Source organism: Bos mutus, chromosome 1 (assembly GCF_027580195.1).
Source record: "Bos mutus isolate GX-2022 chromosome 1, NWIPB_WYAK_1.1, whole genome shotgun sequence".
Taxonomy (NCBI): domain Eukaryota; kingdom Metazoa; phylum Chordata; class Mammalia; order Artiodactyla; family Bovidae; genus Bos; species Bos mutus.
This window is the reverse complement of record NC_091617.1, coordinates 55,653,636-55,680,496: the sequence shown is the minus strand read 5'-3', so window position 1 is coordinate 55,680,496 and position 26,861 is coordinate 55,653,636. Positions and strand designations below refer to the sequence as shown.

Below are 26,861 nucleotides of genomic sequence, written 5' to 3'. Positions count from 1 at the left end.
GTACCCTGTATTCTGGCAATAGCATGGCATTGTGGAGAAAGCCATCCATTCTCAATGAAGGCAGTATCACCCCTCAAGGGGATGAAAACTGGTTCTTAGTGGGGGCGGGTGAAAAAATTCATTCTTTCTATGTAAAAAATACAGATATACATGCAGTACATAATCAAGTATAATAGCTTATTTGTAGTATTAAATTTCATGGGAGAGAGAAGATTAGAAAAAAAATGTCCAGAAAGCTGTTTATGAGTATGGTAATGAACAAAAGGTTTAGAAACACTGGAATAGACAGACGACAAGAAAGTTCATGTGAAGAGTTTTCAGGGGATTCTTAGATAAGACACCCGGAACCAGGTGGCTGAAAAGCTCCAGGTGTATTTTCTGACTAGGAAGAGGTAGAGTGGCACCATCGCATCCCCTGAACTACACACTGCACTCCTAGTAATGCAGCCAAGCGCTCATTTACTTGTTCAGCAGACCCTTCACACTATTGGCTCATCTTTGATTCAAGAGAATTTCAATGGAATGGAGTAATGTAACATATAGAAATAAATGTAAAGACCTGTATTTTTTAAGTTCAAAAAAATTTTACAAAAGTATTAAAAAGAATCAAGGAAACAAAAAGTAAAGCAATAAACAAAATTTTGGAGGATGAATTAAGTCACACGTCTTCTAATGAATACACGCATTCATGTATTCTGGGATTGGTCCCTCAAGAATCTCCCCCTCTCAAGATACTGCTTAGCCTAAAGTCAATTATCTTTGGAAACTGAAGGAAGAAATCTAAGATTTGTTAAGAAATACTTGTAAATTGGGCCTTCTGGTGGCTCAGACGGTTAAGAATCCACCTGCAATGCAGGAGACCTGGGTTCATTCGATCCCTAGGTTGGGAAGATCCCCTGGAGGAGGGCGTGGTAACCCCACTCCTGTATTCTTGCCTGGAGAATCCCCATGGACAGAGGAGTACATGCGGGCTGCAGTCCATAGTGTCACAAAGAGTCGGACACGACTGAGTGGCTAAGCACACACATGCGTGCACGCACACACACACACTTGTAAATTGAAAACTTTTGTTCTTTATCTCATTTTCTTTTAAAACACGCTTCTAAAAAGGCTATTTACATGTTCATTATTGCAGATGAGGACATGAGTGTTCAGTGAGATGAACACTTTCAAATTCTACATGGGATACAAGGCAGAGTTGAGATAAAGTTCCTAATTTGTGGGATTTCAAAGCCCATCATTTCCTACACCCACATGACAGCTACTGGTTGTGGTGGGTGGGATGGTGTCTCATTTAGTTATCTTGAGTTCCCTGAAAATTGATTTGGGTGCCCGAGTCAGGGCTGACTGGCGGGTGAAGGGTGGTACCATCCCTGCCCTGTCTCAGGAGTTCTGGCATGGGTGGGGGATGGTCCCCAGGATGGCTCACCGGACTGGGGCTAAGAGGAATCCAAGGGGGTTGGTTAGAACAGAACCGGTCTCGGGATTGCAGAGAACCCATTAGTCACCACTTTGCATTCCATTCCATATTGGTCAGTGAGGGAGAGACATTCCGATCCTGACCAAAAGTTAAAGGACCACATAAATTTTCGCTGGTTGCCTGTTATTTCTGCTTTGCAGCTTAAAGGTGGACCTTTTGTTCACTGTGTTCTCCCGGATTCCACTTGCAGCTAACACATGCATCAAGGAATGGCTGCTCATTTCAAAATTAGAACAATGTCTATACAGCAACAAAGAACATACAGACATTTCTGCTTTTTTTCTTTTGTGCCTAGAGGTGAGTATACACCTTTTTGTGTAAAGTCTCCTACACAGTGTAGAGTTAAATCTTTCATCTCTTTAGGGCTTCTTGATACTACATATCTGCTTTATTTTGGTTTTGATTTTTCTTTCCTTTTCCAGCGACATGTTGCCATTTTAACTATGATTGATTATCTTTTTTGGGGAGCAAGACCATAACTTTAACTTTTCTTGGAAAGACAGAAACCACATATCCCCATCACCCAGCTCCCTCATACTTCACTCCAACCCTTGGGCAAATTAAGTGTAAGGAAGGCTGCTTGATCCCGTTCATAGGGAAGAAGAGAGGAAAGTAAACTAGGAGTTAGAAGATGGAGGTTTTAGAGCTATGTCTATTTCCTTTGCCGTAAGAGAGACAATGGATGATGCTTGTCTCACTCTATTGTAACAATAAAGGCATGTAAAATAAGCTTTAGGAAGCTGTCACATATAACCCATCAGCAAGGACAAGCTGTGATTGCTGTTATTTTATTATTAACCAGATTAATAGACTTAACATCTGTCCTGAAGGATACATACCAAGCATTTCACAAGGTTATGGGTCATCTTGCCTTGTGCTAGCCTTGAAATAAATTAGACTTGAGAAAACAGGAAATGAATATTCTAAGGTATAACAGAATACATACAGAAGCACCATAGGGATATTGCTAGCTATTCTGGATCCTTGAGCAAGACCTGAGATACAAGGGCCTCTTGGGGGGTATCAAGAACAATGGAGAGAAAATGAGGACCCTCTTGGAAGGTGCTCTCCCTTCACTCTTTCTCTTCTCTGCTTTGTGCTACACTCCTCATAGGTCAGAGGGAGTCAGAATGCAGTCTCTGGTGAGGTAACCCCTTGATCCACATGGTTGTATGTAAATCCTGTGTTTATGGCACCCTAGAGAGAGTTGGTGGTGCTCTGCAATTTCCGGGGCTTTAGCTTGATAGACTGGGAAAAACCCTAGGTAGGAGCCATGAGTCTTGGTGTTAAGACTCAGAGTTCTACTTACTAAATATTTGATCTTTAGCAAGTTAGTCAATCTCTCCATCTTGGTTTAGTTATTTTAAAAATTAAAAAAATTGAGGTATAATTTACATATTACAGTATTCAGCCTTTTAAAGCTATACAGTTAAATAGTTTTTAGTATACACACAGGGGAGAAGGTGATGGCACCCCACTCCAGTACTCTTGCCTGGAAAATCCCATGGACCGAGGAGCCTGGTAGGCTGCAGTCCATGGGGTCGCTAAGAGTCGGACATGACTGAGCAACTTCACTTTCACTTTTCACTTTCATGCATTGGAGAAGGAAATGGCAACCCACTCCAGTGCTCTTGCCTGGAGAACCCCAGGGACGGGGGAGCCTGATGGGCTGCGGTCTATGGGGTTGCACAGAGTCGGACACGACTGAAGCGACTTAGCAGCAGCAGCAGCAGTATACACACAGAGTTGTGCAACCATCAACACTTTCTAATTTCAGAACTTTTTAATCACAGGAAAAAAAAATCCCAAACACTCATACTCATAAGCAGTCACTCCCCATTCCTCCCTTCTCCCAGCCCCCAGCAACCACGAATCTACTTTCTGGTTCTATAGATTGCCTATTCTGGACATTTTATATAAATGGAATCATACAATATGTGGTCTTTTGCGTCTGGTTTCTTTTAAACTGCATAATGATTTGTAGTTTCATCCAAGTTGTAACATGTACTTCATTCCTTTTTATGGCCTGATAGCATCCGATTGTGGTTCTTTATTTAGTCACTCATTCATCCATCATCACTCACTTTGAGTGAACACCTACTGTGAACCATCTTTGTCCCAGGCTCTTGGCACATCGATTCATGTTTATTCATGTTTATTACATGAATAAATGAAGGCACACGTTGATTCATTTATACTGACAAATCATTGAGGTTAATGGATTATTTATGAGTGTTTTAATTTTGAGAAGTGTTTGTCTTTATAGGTAAAAGAAGAGCTGAGTTAGCCTTGTTAGAAGCATTGCTTCTAGAAGCTTCAGCCTTGTTAGAAGCATGCTGTTCTCTATTCTGTAGGATTTTTTCTTATTGTAATCATTTTGTTTTGAAAAACAGCATTATAAATTCATCTTTTTTTAATAATATGCAAAAATGAAAAAGTGAAAGACAGAATTCATGACCCACTCCATTGCCTAAAGGCCTGGGTTATTTAGCTATTTGAGCAAGCAGCACAATGTGGTTTTATGCATTTCCTAACACAATTGTACAATTGTGTGCAGGAAAAATTAAAAAAGCATTATCCTCTCTACATGATATTGACATTTCCAGTTGAGTTGGTTTTTGTTCTAAATCTGAAGAGCACAGGGCATGAAATAGGGTCTGAGGAGACCTGGGTTCTTATTTAGATTCTGCCTCTGGGGCCTTCTAGGAATTTAGGTAAGAAGAGGGAGGGGGGCGTACATTACTGGCCTGAGAACCATGCGGTAGTTGTACAAAGTCTCATACTCAGAGGGGCCCATGTTGACTTAATGCTTTGTTGTAGCTGTCTTGAAATTCTTAACCATTTTGAACAAGATGACTTATAAATTATGTACTTGGTCCTGGAAGGAAGGAACATTTGTTAAGGGTCTACTCTGTACTGCCCACTTAATCTGAACCTCCAGCCATTGTTTTAAAAAATGTTTATTTTTAAAATAGGAGGACTAGATTTCATGTTCTTTTAAGGTCATCTCTATGTCTAAAATTCTCTAATTCCAAGTTATGTAAAATGTTCTAGTGAAGGTAGTGGTGTTTTGCCAACTATTTTTGGTTTTTTTAGAGATTCATCTTGATTGTTATGTTTTCCTGGAAATCTCCCTTAGTCCAGTGTAGTTTAGTAACTTTTCTTCTGTGCCCCATGCTCCCTTTGCATTAAGAGTTTATGGAACAGATTTTATAGATTAAAGCCAACTTCTGTCTCTCCCCACTGCATTTCCTGCTCTTTAAAATCAGGTCAGTTCAGTCAGTCAGTTCAGTCGCTCAGTTGTGTCCGACTCTTTGCGACCCCATGAATCACACTTTGTCATAATCACCTTGTAACTTACAAAATGCTACATATGCAAAGCTATGCCCGTAAATGTAGGTTAAATGAATGATTAGCTGAAAGACTAAGAATCCTATACAATTTTTGATTTTGAACTTAAATTTAGAAGCAACCTTAAAACCACTACTTTTACAGATTTCTGTAAAGAAACTGGGAAATGCTTCTTAAAATAAGCAAGATTAAAGAGTTCAGTAGCAGAAGTGAAAATTCAGACTTGCCAGTACATAATGTTATTAGAGATGAGGAACACTAAGGCAAATGCATAGCCCACAACAGTCACTGGCATACAGAAATTGAAGGTATATATAATGAGAAGCTAAGTCAAGACATTTTCCCAAGTAACTTCAATCTAAAACACTGTATCTTTAAACTGATATATGTATAATAAGAATCTAATAACAAAATAATACTAATTCATGATTAAAAGGTAATCAAAAGATTTAAAGGGTATAAAACTAAAAAGTTCTTTTTACCCCAAGCCACACTCTTATTTCCCAAAAATAGTCCCCAATGAGAGTTTCTTGAGTGTCCTTCCAGAAATGCTTTTTGAATAGTACATTATACAATCTTGTTTCTGTACAAATAGGACTGTATGTATACACAGTTCTTTTGCATTTTTATTTAATAATATTTCTTAGCCCTTCTCTCATATTGGTACTTGCTGTTGTTATTGTTCAGTTGGTAGGTCATGTCCGACTCTTTGTGACCCCATGGGCTGTAGCACCCCAAGTCTCCCTGGTGCTCACTATCTCCTGGAATTGGCCCAATATTAATACGTGTGGATTCTCTTTATTGCTTTTTAAGAGTGTATAGTGTTCCACTGGAGAAGGCAATGGCACCCCACTCCAGTACTCTTGCCTGGAAAATCCCATGGATGGAGGAGCCTGGAAGGCTGCAGTCCATGGGGTCGCTGAGGGTCGAACACGACTGAACGACTTCCCTTTCACTTTTCACTTTCATGTATTGGAGAAGGAAATGGCAACCCACTCCAGTGTTCTTGCCTGGAGAATCCCAGGGAAGGGGGAGCCTGGTGGGCTGCCGTCTATGGGGTCGCACAGAGTCGGACACGACTGAGGCGACTTAGCAGCAGCAGCAGTGTTCCACTTCATAGTTAGAACATAGCTGATTAAAACAATGCCTTCTGATGAAAACTTTTGTTGTTTTCAATTTGGGAGAATTACATAAAAGCATGGGCTTCCCAAGGTGGCTCAGTGGCAAAGAATCTGCCTGCCAATGCAGGAGATGAGGTTGGATCCCTGGGGCAGGAAGATCTCTTGGAGAAGGAAATGGCAACCCACTCCAGTATTCATGCCTGGAAAATCCCATGGACAAAAGGGCCTGATAGGCTATAGTGCACAGGGTCACAAAAGAGTCAGACACGACTTAACAACTAAACAACAACAGCACAGAAGCAATATAAATATCTTCACATAGGAGTACATCCACAGATTAAATTCCCAGCAGTGAGATAGCTTGAAGTCTCTCTGATTTGATATGAAGGAAAATCCAATTCAGTTACCAACTTTGTAATATAATGTTTATAATGACTTAGAGACAATTACGGAGAAGGCAATGGCACCCCACTCCGGTATTCTTGCCTGGAAAATCCCATGGACGGAGGAGCCTGGTAGGCTCCAGTCCATGGGGTCGCTAAGAGTCAGGCACCACTGAGCGACTTCACTTTCACTTTTCACTTTCATGCATTGGAGAAGGAAATGGCAACCCACTCCAGTATTCTTGCCTGGAGAATTCCAGGGACAGAGGAGCCTGGTGGGCTGCCGTCTATGGGGTCGCACAGAGTCAGACACGACTGAAGCGACTTAGCAGCAGCAGCAGCAGCAGAGACAATTACAAACATACTTGATTATTCTTGTCATGAAACTATTTTTAGGAACATTTCCCAGTTGGTATGAATTTCTTTCTTTAGAGTAATTCCTAACTTTAAAAAAAATTTTTTTTTCGAAACAATCAGTCTGTATACTATTGAAGAGCAGCTGAAACTGTCTGCTTCATCAATGTGAAGAATGGGGACTGGAAGTGAAGCCTCGGTGAAAGGGGAAAGATTGTAGGATGTTCCCCAAGACTGATTCTTCTTAAAGTTGATTAAATGCAAAGATGCATATTTGTCAGTTTCTGCTTGAAATTAAATACATATTTATTTCTACATATCTTCCTATTATTTCAGCTTATAAATATATTTGCCAAATTTATAGTGGCTTCCAAAGCATCAAAAAAAAAAAAGAAAGGAAAAAAAAGTCACATATAGGAAGGATGACAATAGATACAGACTGTAGTAAACATGGGCTTCCCTGGTGGCTCAGACAGTAAAGAATCTGTCTGCATTGCAGGAGACCAGGGTTTGATTCTTGATTCAGGAAGATCCCCTGGAGGAGGAAGTGGCAACCCACTCTAATATTCTTGCCTGGAGTATTCCATGGACAAGCCTGGTGAGCTACAGTCCATGGGTCGCAAAGAGTCAAAACTAAGGCATTTTTGCCTTTGTCTCATGACTGATTGTCTCATGTAATCCTGCACGTGGATTGAATTGCTTTCAAGAATGGTAGTTAACAGTAATATGAAACAGAAAGGCTGTAGCAATGGTTGGGTTGAGCCTGCTGTTAGCCAGTTTCTGAGCTGAGAATTAGGAGAGGGAGGGTCTCTTCAATAAGCCACAAATACTCTGTGTGTGTGTGTGTGTGTGTGTGTGCACGCGCACACACACGTGTATCTCCCTAAGTAGAACTTGAGCCACTCAGGGTTCTATATCCTTCTCTTTCATTCATTAATTTCTCGTGTGTCTACTATGCTAGGCAGTAGTGATACATGGTCAGTACCAATATGTAGATAATGAGGAATTTTGAATGTGCCAAGAAGGACAATAAAGAGTATAAGGAGAGATGAAAACAGGGTCACACTTATACTGATTTTGAAATCAATAAAAGACATCTCTGAGGAAGTAGCATTTAGCTCAGACCTGAGGCAGAAGCAGAAGGTACACAGGAAAAGATTTCAGGCAGAGGGATAGACTAAGCCTGAGGTAGTGAAGAGCTAGGGAGAGTTTAAAAACAAAGAAACAAACAAAACCGTGTCCCGCATCTGGAGAAATACAACAGGAATAAGGCTGGAAGGCTTACAGACCTTATCCTTGATCATTGTTGTTGTATGGTCACTAAGTCATGTCCGACTCTTTGTGTCATAGACTGTAGCTCACCAGGCTTCTCTGTCTGTGGGATTTCCCAGGCAAGAAGACTGGAATGGGTTGCCATTCCCTTCTCTATGGGATTTTCCAAACTCAGGTTTTTTTATTTTTGTTTGTTTTTTACCACTGAGTCACCTACCCTTCCCTGTCCTTGTTAGGACTTTTAATTTGAATATATCATTATTATTACTCTTTTATATCTTACTAATTAAGGCTGTAATATAATCTGATTTGTATTGTAAAAATTTCCCTCTGGCTGGTTTGTGGAAAATCAAGTTTGAAGAAAACAAGGGAGATTTGTTTATATTTGTTATAATAGAGCACATAAGAATGGTGGCTTGAATTACGTGATAGTAAAGAGAGTTGGAGAGAAGTGGGTAAATTTTTGACATATTTCGAGGGTAGAATTGCCAGGACAATGTCATAACACCTCTGGAATTTTTCTTTTAACGTATCAGTTTATTTTGACTTTGCTATTCTAGAAGACTCTGGAAAGATGGAAAGCTATTTTTTTCTATTTCTCCTTAGGAAAACAGGATTTTGCTTATGACAACTAGGTAAACTGAGGCACCCTGAAGGATTATCCCAAAGGGAGAGAAGCTCTAAGGTTTGGTGGAGGAGTGTGTATGGAAAAGAGACTGGGATCTCCCAAGATTTGAAGATGTAAGGAGGTGAGTGATTTTATTAAGTGCATAGTTTATTTCAATTAGATACGATGGGGGCCAAGCTCTGCTTTCATAGGGCTCACTGGAGATGGAAAGATCTTTGATGGAGGCCATTGTGGAGGCCAGTGTGAAAAGTCTCAACAAAAGGGCCCCAGCTCCAACTTTCCACAGAGTAACTAGAGGCAGCCGCATGCAAATGGACCCAAGCTTAGACCATGTGCCCTTTGGCGATGAACTAAATTTTCTAGTTAGATTTCCATCTCCTTTTAAGCCATTTCTATTCTCCTACCATCTTTGGAAGGGAAAGGGACACTTAAACACTTCTGAGATGCAATTTCTCATGACTGGAGGATAGAGGCCTAAGCATATTTATCTAATTGTAAAATAAATAAACACAAGTATGTCTATTCTTATTTATGTACCTGATACTCTGGGCATTTTAAACAAAAACCAGACATTAGTTATTACTGTTAATGATGATAGTGGTGGTCAGCAGGCAGGTTTTAGAGTAGTATTGGCAAATGCATCTGGAGAAAATATTTCTGGAAAGGGGCTGTGGCTGGCGTAAACAAGGAAACAGCTGGGGAGCAGGTGGTTCTCTTCACATCTGGGAGCCACTAAACCCCGTGGTAACAGAGGCATTCCATATGGTTCTACCCCTTCCCCAGTGGGATTAGGCCCTGCTCCCCATCCCAGCTCTGGGCACTACTTAGGTAGGATTTCAGCAAATAGGCAGGCTTTCAGCAAAGATGACACTGGTGGAGAAGATGCCTCACCATTAGCGGATCAGGGACAGAGGTTCCTGCTTCATTCCATACAGCATGGCCTGGGTGAATCTAGTCCAATCACTTTAGCTTTACAGAATAATGCAGGATACAGTGAAATAGGTACTCATGTCTTTTGTGGGAATATAAATTGTTTAATCTTTCTTGAGGGCAGATCTGATGATATCTCTGCATAATCTTAAAATGTGCATTTTTTCGCCTCTCTTCACTGTAAAAAAATTAATCATAATATTGACTCATTATGTATACATGGTCTTTTGTTTGTTTATTTATTTGCTTATTTATTTGTGATAAATCCTTAGAATGTACCACCCCAAACAAATGCTCAGATCTTGATGGTAACTGACACATAACCATAAGATCTCTGGATTTTATCCTCTGCTTCCTTCCTCTCTGAGGTAATCTGGATTACATATTCGTCATCATATAAATGCTTTCTCTTTTATATAGATATTTTTGGTAGCATTTGTATTTCTGAAATTTTAATTTTGGTGTATATGTACATATGTAAATGTGTATATTTAATCTTTACAAAATTATTTTTAATTTAATAATATATTGCTAAGATATGGATCATGTCACATGATAGTTTGATGAACTTCAGTTGGCTGATGAATTGTATCACATTGTATTCAGCACAGCTGATTCATACCCTCTCCTTTTTTTAAAAAGATAATTTTACTTATTTATTTTCGCCTGTACTGGGTCTTCGTCGCTGTGCAGGCTTCTCTCTAGTTGTGGCAAGCAGGAGCTACTCTCTAGCTGCTGCATGCAGGGCTTCTCATTGTGGCGGCTTCCCTTGTAGAGGAGCACAGTTTCTAGGGTGTGCAATACTTATGACTCTCAGGAGCACCGACTCAGTATCTGTGGCACACGGGCTTAGTTGCTCCACAGCATGTGCGATCTTCCTGGATCAGGGATCAAACCTGTGCCTCCTGCACTGGCAGATGGATTCTTTACCACTGAGTCACCAGGGAAGCCCGTGTCCTCTCCTTTTGATAGGCATTTGGGCTGTGTTCAATTTTTGTTGGCTCAACCCAAACATTCCAGTAAAATATAGTCAAAAGGTACAAACAGGCATTTCAAAGAAGATAAATATATAGCTAACAGAAGTATGAAATAATATTTAACATCAACAGAGATCAGGAAATAAAGTGAAGGTGATGAAGTGCTAGTCGCTCAATTGTGTCTGACTCTTTGCAACGCATGAATTGTAGCCCACCGGGTTCCTCTGTTCATAGAATTTTCCAGGCAAGAATATTGGAGTAGCCATTCCCTTCTCCAGGGAATCTCCCCGACCAAGGGATTGAACCCAGGTCTCCTGCATTGCAGGTGGACTCTTTACCATCTGAGGCACCCAGGGAGCCCCAGGAAATGTAAATCATGATTTTAATAAAATAGTATTTTACAACCATTTGCTTGATAAGCATGAAAAAGTCTGATTGACAGTACCAGGTGTCAGAGAGGATGTGGATCCAGGGATCACTTATAGATTATTAGGGGAATTTGAGTTGGTGCAACAGTTTTGGGAACAGCTTTACATTATCTCATAAAGGAAAGTCTTCATCTATCCTATGACTAGGATGACTGATTATATATTGCCCAAACCAAGACACTTTTGAGAATAAAAAGGGGCACTAAAAGGATGAGTCCCTAGGTCAGCTGGAATTAACTGGGACTGCCTGGGAAAACTGAGCCATACGGTCCTTTATCCAAGACTTGGAAAGTCCACTCCCAGGAGACACATGTTACATCTGCTGCATAGGAGTCCTGTATAGAATGTTCAGAGCAGGCTTCTTCATGTGAACAAAATCCTGTGCAGAGCCTTTCACTCAGCAATGCAATATCTAGGAACTTACTGTTCCTTGAAAGAAAAGCTATGACCAACTTGAAAGTGAAAGTGAAGTCTTGTCCGACTCCTTGTGACCCCATGGGTTGTAGCCCATAGACTTTTCCAGGCAAGAGTACTGGAGTGGGTTGCCATTTCCCTCTCCAAAGTAGATAACATATTAAAAAGCAGAGACATTACTTTGCCAACAAAGGTCCATCTAGTCAAAGGTATGGTTTTTCCAGTAGTCATGTATGGACGTGAGAGTTGGACTGTGAAGAAAGCTGAGCGCTGAAGAATTGATGCTTTTGAACTGTGGTGTTGCAGAAGACTCTTGAGAGTCCCTTGGACTGCAAGGAGATCCAACCAGTCCATCCTAAAGGAAATCAGTCCTGAATATTCACTGGAAGGACTGATGCTGAAGCTGGAACTCCAATACTTTGGCTACCTGATGTGAAGAACTGACTCCTTGGAAAAGACCCTGAAGCTGGGAAAGATTGAAGGCAAAGGAGAAGGGGACGACAGAGGATGAGATGGTTGGATAGCATCACTGACTTGATGGATATGAATTTGAGCAAGCTATAGGAGTTGGTGAGGGACAGGGAAGGCTGTCATACTGTAGTCCATGGAGTTGCAAAGAGTTGGACACGACTGAGCAACTAAACTGAACTAAACAGAAGAACTTACTGTAAGGAGAGGTTACTAAGAACAAATATTTATCTACTATGTCATTCATCAAAGGATTTTTGTAATACTGAAAATCTGGAGACTATTCAAATATTGCCTATTCAGGCTTGGTACTGTGGTACATTCATAAAATGTATTTTTAAGCAGTAATTTAAGATTAATTGTGTATATAAAGAGATCAGGAGATGAATTTTACAGCACAATATTCGTGGATTCCTAGGAAACAATCTTTAAGTTTGCTTCTCTCTGGGCTTCCATGGTAGCTCATTTGGTAAAGAATCCACCATGCTCACCTCACCAAAGTTTCTTCTGCATCCATCAAAACTTATATCTCTTGGACAAAATACTACTGCTTAGATGGCCATAAACATAAATTAGTTTAATGTCATAGTCTGACTCCTTGATTACAGTCACTCAGCAACTTACTAGGAGAATCCTAACACCTTAAGTGCTGTGAAGAAGATGTAAAAAGACTACTAACTATGTGGATTAGAAACGGTGGGGAGGTAAACACTTAACTTTTCAAGGACTTTGAATGTGTGGGTCTTTGTCAGAGGAGAGACATTTACCTGAGGAGAATGAATAAGTCTGTTTGGAAAGGAGGCTTTCAGAGCCAATATGGAGTCAAAGGGCAATAGAGTGAATCCCATTTTCTACAATAGCAGGAGTTTCTCCCCTGGTCAACTGCCAAATGGAGAGTTGTCTCTATTTCTGATGAGGGAGGCTGAAAACTCAGAGCTATGCTACAAAGCCTTCAGAATTATGAAAACTCAGGTATGGCCTATTTCTGGGTAGGAATAAATACTAGGAGTCTAGGTTTCCACCTTCTGGTGCCTGACTAAGCTGAAACACCTCTGAGGCAATGGTATGATCCGGGAAAGTTTAACTCCTACTGCCTACAACACCCTCCTGACCCCATTAAGCTCCTTAAACTCGTGGAGACTCCACAGCAGCTCTTCCAGTGATGGGACTCCACCCAACTTTGGAACTCCAGTCCAAAGTTCTGAGGTGGTTTGGCTGAATAGACCCTGGATAGCCCGGATAGACTGACCAGATTACGGACTTCACAATGAGGCAGTGGTAATCGTCAAAGAGGTCATTGTTCCCTGGATCTTTCGGGGGCTCCATCTTTCTGTTGCAGTTGGAGTTGTTCAGTTGGCTAACGATAAAAGACAAACAAAAACGCTCAAGGCACATAGCCCCTGTGACAGTAGCTAGGCCAATCTTGGCGCAATTAGTAATCATAACCAATATATTAACCACTGTTTACTGGTTCATTTCCTTTAGGGTCAGACACTGTATGCATAATAAGTACATGATACACATTGTCTCATGCAATTTTATGGCTTCCCTTGTGGCTCAGACAGTAAAGAATCCACCTGCACTGTGGGAGACCAGGGTTTGGTCCCTGGGTCAAGAATATCCCCTGGAGAAGAGAATGGCAACCCACTCCAGTATTCTTGTCTGGAGAATTCCATGGACTGAGAAGCCTGGCGGGCTATAGTCCATAGGGTTGCAAAGAGTTGGACACGACTGAGCAACTTACACTTTGACTTGACATGCAATTGTTAAGAATCCTACAAGGTATGCTATTATCATCTCCAGATGAGAAAACTGTATCTCAAAAAGGTTCAATAACTTTCCCAAGTCCACAGCCTAGTCAAGAAATCTGAACTCAGGACCATCTGAACCCAAAATCGTATTCCTATTCACTGCAGAATGTGGCTTCCAACGTGTATATGGCAGAGCATTTCATTCTTTCTCATTTTATGGAAAATGTACTTATATATACTCAGAGCAAAAATATTTTGTTCTTAATAGCCTTTAAAATCATCCAGACAGGGACATACATGCTAATTGTGTAACCAGATATAAATGGTGTTCCTTAATAGTTGGTTGACCAAATGACTACTTAGTTCTAATAGAAAGTATATTATTACACCTTCTAAGAAAGAGGGCTAATAAGGAGTTCTATTGATGACAGCAATCTTTTTTTAAAGGAATACCTAATCTGATGCCAGGAATCTGATAGAACCTTGAACTGTGGGTATACTTTGTTGTTTAGAGAGCCCTCTTCGCTTGTGAGGATCATGGCTTTAATCGAGGCTTTGTTCTAAAACCTGCAATGATGATTGGGAAGAATAAATTTAGTCTACAAAAGAGTCACAGACAGATTTGATGTATAAACCTTAGTGTTCCTTTCTCACCAATTTAACTCCACTGAGGGGAAGAACTTAACATAGCTCTCATAATAACACTTGTCTGTCCACGATCTTGTAATACTTTCCCTCTACCAACAAGAAAGGAGGAGTTATTTCTTGATTGAACATCTACACTCTGTCTGCTGGGTGCTTTTTCATAGATTATTCTTTTAATCTTTACTTTAGAGCATCCCTATGTGGTAGGTTTATCCACGCCAATTTTACTATTAAATACCTTACCTCAGTCTTTTTTTCAGAAAGAAAAAAATAATAGGTAGCTAGAGTGGAGAAGTAAACAAGAGTCAGTTCAGTTCAGTTCAGTCATTCAGTCGTGTCTGATTCTTTGTGACCCCATGAACTGCAGCACGCCAGGCCTCCCTGTCCATCACCAACTCCCGGAGTCCACCCAAACTCATGTCCATCGAGTCAATGATGCCACCCAACTGTCTCATCCTCTGTCGTCCCCTTCTCCTCCTGCCCTCAATCTTTCGCAGCATCAGAGTCTTTTCAAATGAGTCAGCTCTTCACATCAGGTGGCCAAAGTATTGGAGTTTCAGCCTCAACATCAGTCCTTCCAATGAATACCAAGGACTGATCTCCTTTAGGATGGACTGGTTGGATTTCCTTGCAGTCCATAGGACTCTCAAGAGTCTTCTCCAACACCACAGTTTAAAAGCCTCAATTCTTTGGCACTCAGCTTTCTTTATAGTCCAACTCTCACATCCATACATGACCACTGGAAAAACCATAGGTTTGACCAAATGGACCTTTGTTGGCAAAGTAATGTCTCTGCTTTAAATGTTTTAGAGGCACCTTTTCACTTCAGGAACATCAAATTAATGTCATTGAAAATAATAGTGACATATATTTTCTGTTCCTGGCCTTTTTTTTTTTTTTTAACCTTTAAAGGATGAAGGCCTTGACATTAAATAGCAGGACTGACACCCACAAATTCCAGGTCTCCTTCTGACTTGGCTGAGTCTATCTTGTTGGTCTTGGTTTTCTGTCAGAGGAGGGGAGTCATGCATATTTACCCCCATGGCTTTTACAAGATACAAAAAACAAAATAATATCTATCTAAATCACTGTTTTGAAATGATAATAAAAAGAAAAACTGCATTGTGATTCTCTCTGCCTGCTAGTTTCATTACCCGAGGTCCTTTCTTCTGTTCTTTAACCACATCTGAGGCTAGAATATCTGAACAACTATATTCCTGGAAACCAGTGACTTGCTTGGGTCAGAATGCATGAGGTGGGACTTCCCTGGTGGTCCAGTGGTTAAGACTTCAGACTCTGAATGCAAGGGGCCCTGGTTTGATCTCTGGTCAGGGAACTAGATTCCACATGCAGCAATGAAGATCAAAGATCCTGTGCGTCACAAATAAGACCTGGCACAGCCAAAGAATAATAATAATTATGATTATTTAAAAAAAAGAATGCATGAGGTGATCATTTTGGTTTAAGTGAGAAGCCTATTTGTGACCAGGAGTCTTGGCCCATTTTCCTTTCATTTCCATTTCCTATATTTTCCAGATTAGAAAATTCTTAGCCAACTATTTATAATATACTTACTGAAAAATTTACTGTTTTATTCGCAAAGGTTTATTTTGGGGACCTACAAAGACTGTTTATTTAAAGATTCTAGAAAAAGAAGAATTTGGTGTATCTTTAACTGGATGTCTTATTTTGGAGAAATATGCAGCAGGGTTGGATCCACCCCAAAACTGCCTGAGTGGGCTGCCAGCGGCTCTGCCCTGGGGTGGCGCTTTCTTCTTGGCTGTATCTGTGGAATGTCTCCCCTTTCTCCCGCGGGTGCCTATGTCTTCTTTGAGATGAAGTGGGCCAGAAGAGAAATGGCAGGACCAGAAGCAGGGCCTCAGAGAACAGGGGAGTGAAAGTCCAGAATCAGCACAGGTTACCAGCCATGTCTTTGGAAATGGAGAAAAGCAAATTGAGCATTATCGTTTCAGCCCCCAAATGCTATAATCTGTGGCATGTGCCTGGCCACAGTTGCACACCATGACACCAGGGAAGGAGTCTATGGATGACACACCATGGGGAAGGCCCTTACTTCCAGCCTTGATATCCAAGTGCATATAAGTGTCTGAAGATAAAGAAGAATCTGTCATTTATAGGGGCCATTTAATTTTGACTGTTCTCTAAAGACATTGTGGTAGCATAGCATGCTATAGAGAATACAACAAATACCTATAGTGCTGAGTTATTGAGTTGTTTAAATAGAGAACACATCCAACTAGAGTAACTTGAAGTCATGAGGATAAGAATTACTTAAGATATGAGAGCAGTCCAAGTGTCCATCAACAGATGAATGGATAAAAAAGATGTGATACACACACACACACACACACACACACACACACACACACAGTGGAATACTATTTGGCCATGAAAAAGAATGAAAATTTGCCATTCACATGGATGGATTTGGAGGGCTTTATTCTAAGTGAAATAAGTCAGATAGAGAAAGACAAATACTATATTATATCACGTATATGTGGAATCTAAAAAAGACAACAAATTAGTGCATATAATAAAAAAGAAGCAAACTCACAGATATAGAGAACAAACTAGCAGTTACCAGTGAGGAGAGAGGGCAGTAGAAGGGGTAAGTGAGGGGTAGGAGATTAAGAGGTACAAACAATTAGGTATAAAATAAGCTACAAGGGTACATAGGCTTCCCTCATAGCTCAGATGGTAAAGAATCTGTCTGCAATGCAGGAGACCTGGGTTTGATCCCTGGGTTGGGAAGATCCCCTGGAGAAACAAATGGAAACCCACTCCAGTATTTTTGACTGGAGAATCCCATGGACAGAGGAGCCTGGCAGGCTACAGTCAATGGAGTTGTGAAGAGTCGAATACTTCTTAGCAACTAAATCATCACCATAAGGATATATTGTACAACAGGAGAAATATAACCAATATTTTATAATAACTATAAGTTATAAAGTGAAAGTTTCTCAGTTGTATCCAAATCTTTGCAACCCCAAGGGCTATTCAGTCCATGGAATTCTCCAGGCCAGAATACTGGAGTGGGTAGCCTTTCCCTTCTCCAGGGGGATCTTCCCAACCCAGGGATTGAACCCAGGTCTCCCACTTTGCAGGCGATTCTTTACCAACTGAGCCACAAGGGAAGCCCATAAATGGAGTATAACCTTTAAAAAATTGTGAATCACTGTACTGTATACCTGCAACTTATGTAATATTATATATATCAAGTATACTTCAATAAAAAAATTTCTTAGCTTTTCAGGTTATACATGGAGTACATAAAGACCCAGAAACTCAACTCTAGAAGACATCATAAATACCAAGAAAACAGGAAAACTAGGATATTGCTGAGAAAGAGCCTTAGTCTGAAGTATGATGTCTTGATTGGTTGTTTCTTTGTCTTCTCCATGCTGATTCACAGCAGATACTGGTTTCCCCTATTGTAGATGCTATCCATTTACAGCATACATCAAAGGTCATTGACTTATTCATATCTTTTCTTCTAGCCCCAGGAAAACTCTTAATGATGTTTATTTCCATTCTTTTCTTTATTCCATTTCTGAGAGATTTCTCTAGGGACAACCTTCCTGGACAGAGAAACTTGGGTTGGCTTAGGAAGCTTTTTGAGATGCAAAAGCATTTTTCAAGTATCAGCTATCTTCTAAGGCAGTGGTTCCTATACCACCATCAGCAGCAGCATCACTTGAGAATTTGTAGAAATACACATTCTTCGGAACCACTTCAGACCCATGTGAATCAAGGACTCAGGGTTGTGGATCAGCACTCCATGCTATAACAAGGCCTGCACGTGGTTCTGAGACCACTATTGTAAGACACGCTTTTCTCCCTGGGCTGCTACATACCTGGGGATGTATTTTATTTGAAAGGTAGCAGTGGGAGAAGCAATCACATGTGTCAGGGTCCAGTTGAAATATTCTCTTTGGTCACCTAATGTATTTTCTTTTCCTCTGTTCTTGATTAAAACAAAACCCAGTTTCATAATGTGGGAATCTGAGGGCTTAGTGCTATAAAAAATACAGCATCAAAATCCTTTTCTAGTAGTGTACAGGCTCTAAGAGGCAGATCATATAACTTTCCCCGCAAAGGCCAACTTCAGATACTAGACAAGCCACTCCCCAACCATCACTCGAATCAGTACCCTTTGCCAATGCAATCACAGGGGTATGATTAGACCCTTCCTTAAAACCAAATGTGCCTTCACTGAATAGGTTATTAAAGTACAAGGGCTTCCCAGGTGGTGCTAGTGGTAGGAACCTGCCTGCCATTGCAGGAAACATAACAGATGTGGGTTCGATCCTTGGGTTGGGAAGACCACCTGGAGCAGAGTATGGCAACTCACTCCAGTATTCTTGTTTAGAGAATCCCATGGAGAGGAGCCTGGCGGGCTGCATTCCATAGGATCACAAAGAGTTGGACACGACTGAAGCAACTTAGCACCCATGTAGTAAAGCACAGAAGGGTGTCCCTCTGGGTTTTATTTATATAGTACTATGAAATCTTAGATGAGCCAGCACTATGGAAAATGTCCACATAGGTCATTGTCAGAAGGGATATATGGAGATTGTTTGTGGTTTGCTTAACTGAGACTCCAGAGGCATCTTTAATCTTAAACAAGCAGTTGTGTTTGACTCTCTGACTTGAGCCTTGGCGGCATTGCTCAGCATCTGATTAGCTTTGGTGGAGTGAGTATGGAAGGCTAGTCTTTCTTCTCATTCAGAAGCATGTGCATGATGTAGAGCTGAAAGAGTATTTAGACACCATCTAGACCTACTGTTTAACATTCAGAAAACATGGCATGTGGTCCCATCACTTCATGGGAAATAGATGGGGAAACAGTGGAAACAGTGTCAGACTTTATATTTTTTGGGCTCCAAAATCACTGCAGATGTGATTACAGCCATGAAATTAAAAGACGCTTACTCCTTGGAAGGAAAGTTATGACCAACCTAGATAGCATATTCAAAAGCAGAGACATTACTTTGCCAACAAAGGTTCGTCTAGTCAAGGCTATGGTTTTTCCTGTGGTCATGTATGGATATGAGAGTTGGACTGTGAAGAAAGCTGAGCGCCAAAGAACTGATGCTTTTAAACTGTGGTGTTGGAGAAGACTCTTGAGAGTCCCTTGGACTGCAAGGAGATCCAACTAGTCCATTCTAAAGGAGCTCAGTCCCAGGTGTTCATTGGAAGGACTGATGCTAAAGCTGAAACTCCAATACTTTGGCCACCTCATGCGAAGAGTTGACTCTTTGGAAAAGACCCTGATGCTGGGAGGGATTAGGGGCAGGAGGAGGAGACAACAGAGGATGAGATGGCTGGATGGCATTACCGACTTGATGGACATGAGTTTGGGTGGACTCAGGGAGTTGGTGATGGACAGGGAGGTCTGGCATGCTGCGATTCATGGGGTCGGAAAGAGTTGGACACGACTGAGTGACTGAACTAAACTGAGACCTACTGTTTACAGACTTACATAGAAGATGCATGTCTTTGAACCTTTGAGTAATTAAAGACACTCAGCATAATTATCACATTGTATTGTAATTGTTAGTCTACTAGGCTGTCATCACTGCTAAATGTGAGGTCTTTGAGAGTGCAGACTTCATTTTAACCATCTTTGAATCTCTGGTAACTAGCATAATGCCTGGTACACAACAGATTCTTAAAATTTTTTATTAATGATGAATGCAAAAACATTGAATTTAACCTCTGGATCTGTTTGTAGAGACTCTCAGTAAGATAAGCTACTGAAATGGGCAGGTTTTATTAGAACAGACATCTGGGTTTCCATTTGGAAACCTGGATATATAGTTTATCCCACCTATTTGTTAAACATAGAATTATAGCATCTTAGATGGGACTCTTAGATGACCTAGCAATGATATCTTCATTCACTGCACTCATTTTAGAATTACAAATAGCAGCCTAGGCAAGATAAGTGATTTGCCTAAGGCTCTACGGCTTATTACTGGGTGGTGAGGCCTTGGCTAGTACACAAATGCCCAAAGTTAATGCTTTTGCTCCTCAATAGATGCTTTGTCTTATCTTCTCAACCTACATCATTTTCATAACTCAAACCTAAATTTCTGAAAGGTATAAGAGTTATTTATTAGGCCATTTTCTTCAAGTCAAACATAGTCTTGAATATTATCCATAAAATCTTAGATTTTGGAAGGGGCCTTAGAGATTTTTGGTCCAACTTCAGTATTTTTGCCTGGAGAATTCTATGGACAGAGAAACCTTGAAGTTTACTTTGAGCTCACAGAGTCAGATACGACTGACTGACTAACACACACACACACACACACACACACACATCTCAACCCAGGAAAGGATCTCCTTTACAAACTCCCTGATAGAATGACATTTAGTCATAGTCTGAAACCCTTCAATAGTGGCAATGTCAATACCTCATTTTTGAACTGATCTAATGGACACAAAATTCTTCCTTTTATTTAAGTGAAATAATTGCTATACATTTTAATGCAATAACTACTGACGTCTAAAACTATGCAGAATGGATCTAAAACTTCTTCTTGGCAGTTATTTCTAAATCTGAATATAATTTTCATTATCAACATTAATCTCTTCTCCAACAAAGCATTCCTTGAATTATTCTTCTAAAGACAGACTTTCCACAACCACTATCATTCTGGTACAGCCCTTCTCTGACTATTTTCCAATTTGCCAATATCCCAATTTAGATGTAAAACCCCAAGCTAAATATTTTAGATGTGGTCTAATGGATAGGGAATGCAGTAGAAGAATTTGCTTCCTTTATTGTATGTCCTAGATTTTGTTAAGTAAGTTTAAAATTGTATTAATTTTTTTGTCTGTTTGTCTTTCCTGTTGTGTTTTAGGTCAGTGAAAAATTCCAGGTCTTTTTTTTTTTTTTTTTTTTTGAGTGGGGAAGAAAAGATTCCTATTATATTTAATATTCCCCAGTAAATTCTAGATGGATTAAAAATGTACATGTAAATGTAATAAAAGCACTAAAGGAAAACATTATATTTTATTTGGAGATTTGAGAAGATATCTTAAGTTGACTTCCAGAGACCTAAGTCTCACAGAAAAAAGATTGCTACATTTTGTTAACTAAACTTAATAACTTCAATATGGAAAACATCGTAGATAATATTAAAGAATCGAAAACTGAGAAATATGCTTGCAAAATGTATGAAAGGGGTTAACAGACAGTATCAAACCACAGCTTGTGAATCAACTAAAATAAATGAAAAAGGCTATGAATAATTGAATAACAAACAAAGAAATAAAACAACCCACAAACATGTCATGAAATGTTCAAACAAAATAGCTATCAAAGGTGCTGGCAAAATTAGACTAGTAAAAATGAAAACATCCAATTTTCTGTGTCAAAAAATATCTGACAAAACTGGCTTTCTAACACACAGCTGGTGGGACTGTATGCTTGTGTTAATTATTTTTGGATAACTTTAAAATGATGATAAAAGCCCAATAAAGCAATAACCATTCTTCCTATGATATGTCTCAAATTTATCTTAAGAAAAATATTAAAGATGTGATAAAGAGTGTTATTATAGGATTAATTATTATATAATAGGAAAAATAAAGTTCTAACAATAGGAATTTGGTTGAGTAATGAGTTCAATGTCCATAGCTATAAAACTGATGTTGTAGAAATATATTTACTTCACAATATAATGAAGTTAACCTATATGACAAAACAGAGTGGTGACATTTTTATAACTTATGTGTGTATGATTGCTGCTGCTGTTGTTTAGTCGCTCAGTCATGTCCGACTCTTTGGGAAACCACAGACTGTAGCCTGCCAGGCTCCTCTGTCCATGGGATTCTCCAGGCAAGAATACTGGAGTGAGTTGCCATTTCCTTCTCCAGGGCATTTTCCTGATCCAGAGATTGAACCTGTGTCTCCTGCTCAGCAGGAGGATTCTTTACCACTGAGCTACCTGGGGAGCCTGTGTGTATGATACATATGTACTAAAATTGTACTGGGAATTAACATACCACAAACACATCTCTTCTTGTGTTCAGAAATACTAGTTTTATCAGTAAAATAGATTATGATAAGTAGGTTATGTAGCAGTAACAAATAATCCCAAATCACAGTGACTTAATACAACACCCAAGTCTCAACAACAAAAGATGAGTTCTTGCTCATGTTACATACAAGCACAGGCTACAAGAGGGGGCTTGATCATCACATTCACAGCCAGATGGAGGCTCCAAGAGTTTCCATTGTCACTGAGGCAGGAATAAAGGATGGAACAGCTTGAACACTGCATGAGACTTTTGTTATTTTGTTAAAAGAATATCATAAGGCCATGTCTTACTTTCACTTGAAGAGGAGAGTGAATAAGCTGGCTTGAAACTCAATATTAAGAAAACTAAGATCATGGGACCCAGTCCCATCACTTCATGGCAAATAGAAGGGGAAAAAGTGGAAATGGTGACAGATTTAATTTTCTTGGGCTCCAAAATCACTGCGGACAGGTTAAACTTAAAAGACTCTTGCTCCTTGAAAGGAAAGCTATGACGAACCTAGACAGCATATTTAAAAGCAGAGACATTACTTTGCTGACAAAGATCTGTCTAGTCAAAGCTATGGTTTTTCCAGTAGTCATGTATGGATATGAGAATTAGACCATAAAGAAGGCTGAGCACCGAAGAATTAATGCTTTTGAATTGGGGTTCTGGAGAAGACTCTTGAGAATCTCTTGGACAGCAAGGAGATCAAAGCAGTTAACCCTTAAGGAAATCAACTCTGAATATTCATTAGAAGAACTGATGTTGAAGCTAAAGCTCCAGTAGTTTGGCCATCTGATGTGAAGAGCCGACTCATTGGAAAAGACCCTGATGCTGGGAAAGATTGAAGGCAAAGGAGAAGGAGGCGGCAGAGGATGAGATGGTTAGATAGCATCAGTGACTCAATGGACATGAATTTGAGCCAACTCCGTGAGACGGCGGAGGACAGAGGAGCCTGGTATGCTGTACTGTATGGGGTTGCGAAAAGTTGGACACGACTGAGCAATTGAACAACAACATCTCACTTCACAAGGAGTAAGCAAGTGTAATCTTACAGTGAGCTTGAAAAGAGTTCCAGTTTTTGCAGACAGTTCTGATGGCTATCATACTGGCATTTTTTTCTTCTATTTGCTTGTTTGTATTTCTTGATTTTTCTAAATCAACCTATAGAATACTTATTATTAAAAATTCATGTTCAGACATGTGTCCTTAATCATAAGTTTGTGAAATGTAGGTAATTAAATTTATCACCAGTTAAAATATTTCTCAATCTTAATCTTGATTTTATTAACCAACATATTTTTCCTCCCAGCTTGGTGCTTTCAGCAGTTTTAAAAAATGTCAACTAAATCATCATCAACATACCAGGCAGAGTAAATCCTGTGCCTGACATGCCAGAGAGACTACTCTTTCCAAAGGATGTGGATCTGCTAAATAACCCCCTTTAATAGATTTGTTCAATCAGCTCTAAATCAATTTCATTGTGTTTTCATGTAATCATGTAATCAGTTTACATTCTGGTTCTTAATCATATGATAACAAACTTTGTTAAATCTTTACTGAAATAAAAATTGAATTCCTTTTTGGCATTCACCTGACATAGTGTTTTCTGTCTGACAAAACTTGATTTTAACCAACTCCTTTGGGACAAAGGCAAGATATTCTGACCGAACTGCACATAAATTGGCAATATAATGTTCAATTGTAGAATCTTGCTAAAGATAAACAGCAAGCTTATTAGTCTCTAAATCAGGATTCACTTTTCTATCTCTGGAGTACAAGTACACCCATAGTTATGCATGTTTCTCTTAAACATTTTCTTTTCCTGGGAGTTCACTGATTGGTCTACAGGTTTATTCTGAATAATTTGGACCAGAAGACTTCAGCACACTTGAAGGAAATGTTTTGTCTTATCTCCTAATTTTGTCCTGCTTCAGTTCCTTCCTAACAATGCTCATTCTATGCTTTCCTTTTAAATAATTTGTCACTACTAGGAAAAGTAGAAGTAAATTCTGAAACAAAGCGGACACTTTAGATGTAATTTCCTGTTGAGATGATCTATTTCAGGGAGACATATTCTAAACAATGGTGATCACCATTTGGCTTTTCTACTACTACCCAGCAGAGGATTTGCACATCTTCATTGGAAGGCTCCAGGAATCTCCTTCTGAACAACAAGGATTTTCCCATGACCTTGATGCTGAAGCCACAGACCTCAGAACTCCCGGAAGCACAGTTTTCTAGAAATAAACATGTAAAACAAGAACTCCCAAATTCTGAAATACAAAGAGCTTTGGAATTTTAAAAAGCGCTGTCCTGGAATAGCCTCTGGGGACAGAGGAGGACAAAGCAGATAGGAACTAAGAAGAAAAACAAACAAAACTGGAAGTAAGACAAAAGTAGATGTGACATAAATTTAGTATGTAAAGGTTAATTCAAACTATGCAGTAATATGTAAATGCATATAAATAGGGACTTCCCTGGTACCTCAGCTGGTAAAGAAGTCACCTTTAATGCAAGAGACTCCGATTTGATTCCTGGATTGGAAAGTTCCCCTGGAGAAGGGATAGGCTACCCACTACAGTATTCTTGGGTTTCCCTGTGGCTCAGATGGTAAGGAATCCTCCTGCAGGGCAGGAGACCTGGGTTCAATCCCTGGGTTGGGAAGATTTGCCTGGAGGAAGGCATGGCAACCCACTCCAGTATTCTTGCCTGGAGAATCCCCATGGACAGAGGAGCCTGTGTCCATGGGGTTGCAAAGAGTCGGACACAGCTAAGCACGGCACAGTATATATAAATAGATAGCCCCCAAAAAGGACATTATGGATGTAAATATTTCACAATTTCTCTTCTCTCTGAATAGACTGAGAACAAAAACAAAGCTCTGTATATCACTTCAAATGTACTAAGTCCTTGTTTAAAATGGTGTGGAAAGTAGAGTCGTTGCCCTCATGAACTTTACCATCAGAAAGACAGACAATCCCTAAGCAGGAACAGATGTGTCATAAATACTTTGTTGGGATCAATACTTGATGCTCCAGAGGCTCTAGCAGGAGTTCACCTAATTTAAAGGAGAGCAGCAATCACTAGGGAAGCGCTGTCTGACATAAACAATATTTAAACAGAAGATAAGCAAGAATTTGCTATGATGAAAAGGAGGGTGGAGAGCATTTTAGACTGAGGAATAATAAGAACAAAAACTTAACAATTTCAATTGACTATAAAAACTTGAAATTGAATTCTTGAGCTCAGAGAGTGATCACCACTTCTAGAGGCTCATGTGGACATGAGCATCTCTCTGCGTCCCTTCCTTCACTTTACACTTTGCAACTGGGAACAAGAGCTATGAGACTAGCTCAAGTTTTGACATGGTTGCCAGGAACTTAACATCCTTTCCTAGGTTGACCCCTTAACTTGGGAAAGGAGGTTCCATATTTACCTAAGGACACTTTCAGTAGAAATCTGGACATTTGCTACAACTGCGAAGACAGTCATGGCCTACCTCTGCATTCTATTATTATTGTCATTTAGATGCTAATAGTGACTTTTAGCTTTGTAATTTGTCTCTCTCCTTCAAATCCTCTTACCATATCTGGCTTTGTGAGTAAACAGTTTTTGCCGGAGGCAGATAGAACTAAGTCTTTCTCTCCTTGTTTAATACATTCAAAATAAGCAGGTTACACAATAGCCCTTTGACTGGAGTAGTTTGGTGCTAAAGGCAATACTATCTCTGTCTACAGCTGCCACTTCAGACTTAAAATACAAAAGATGTGTTTCTTCTGCAGTAAAGGGAGTATTTGAACCACTTAAGAAAAGCCAGGCTTCAGCAATACGTGAACCGTGAACTTCCAGATATTCAAGCTGGTTTTAGAAAAGGCAGAGGAACCAGAGATCAAATTGCCAACATCTGCTGGATCATTGAAAAAGCAAAAAAGTTTCAGAAAAACATCCACTTCTGCTTTATCGACTATGCCAAAGCCTTTGACTGTGTGGATCACAATAAACTGTGGAAAATTCTGAAAGGTATGAGAATACCAGACCACCTGACCTGCCTCTTGAGAAACCTGTATGCCAGGTCAGGAAGCAACAGTTAGAACTGGACATGGAATAACAGACTGGTTCCAAATAGGAAAAGGAGTATGTCAAGGCTGTATATTGTCATCCTGCTTATTTAGCTTATATGCAGAGTACATCATGAGAAATGCTGGACTGGAAGAAGCACAAGCTGGAATCAAGATTGCTGAGAGAAATACAAATAGCCTCAGATATGCAGATGACACCACCCTTATGGCAGAAAGCGAAGAAAAGCTAAAGAGCCTCTTGATGAAAGTGAAAGAGGAGAGTGAAAAAGTTGGCTTCAAACTCAACATTCAGAAAACTAAGATCATGGCCTCTGGTCCCATCGCTTCATAGCAAATAGATGGGGAAACAGTGAAAACAGTGGCTGACTTTATTTTTCTGGGCTCCAAAATCACTACAGATGGTGACTGCAGCCATGAAATTAAAAGACGCTTACTCCTTGGAAGGAAAGCTATGACCAACCTAGACAGCATATTAAAAAGCAGAGATATTACTCTGTCAACAAAGTTCTGTCTAGTCAAGAC

General features: G+C 39.9%; 1 protein-coding gene and 1 long non-coding RNA gene across 7 annotated transcripts in view; one reads left to right on the top strand and one right to left on the bottom strand.

The window, feature by feature from the left end:
* The window catches only part of PHLDB2 (pleckstrin homology like domain family B member 2), a 240,793-nt gene that overhangs the window by 166,135 nt on the left and 47,797 nt on the right, over positions 1-26,861 (bottom strand). The window lies entirely within an intron of this gene.
* LOC138988493 (uncharacterized) lies at positions 1,627-23,743 on the top strand. Its single transcript, XR_011464736.1, has 3 exons — positions 1,627-1,777; positions 8,568-8,710; positions 23,570-23,743. It is a non-coding gene; the product is annotated as an uncharacterized lncRNA (long non-coding RNA).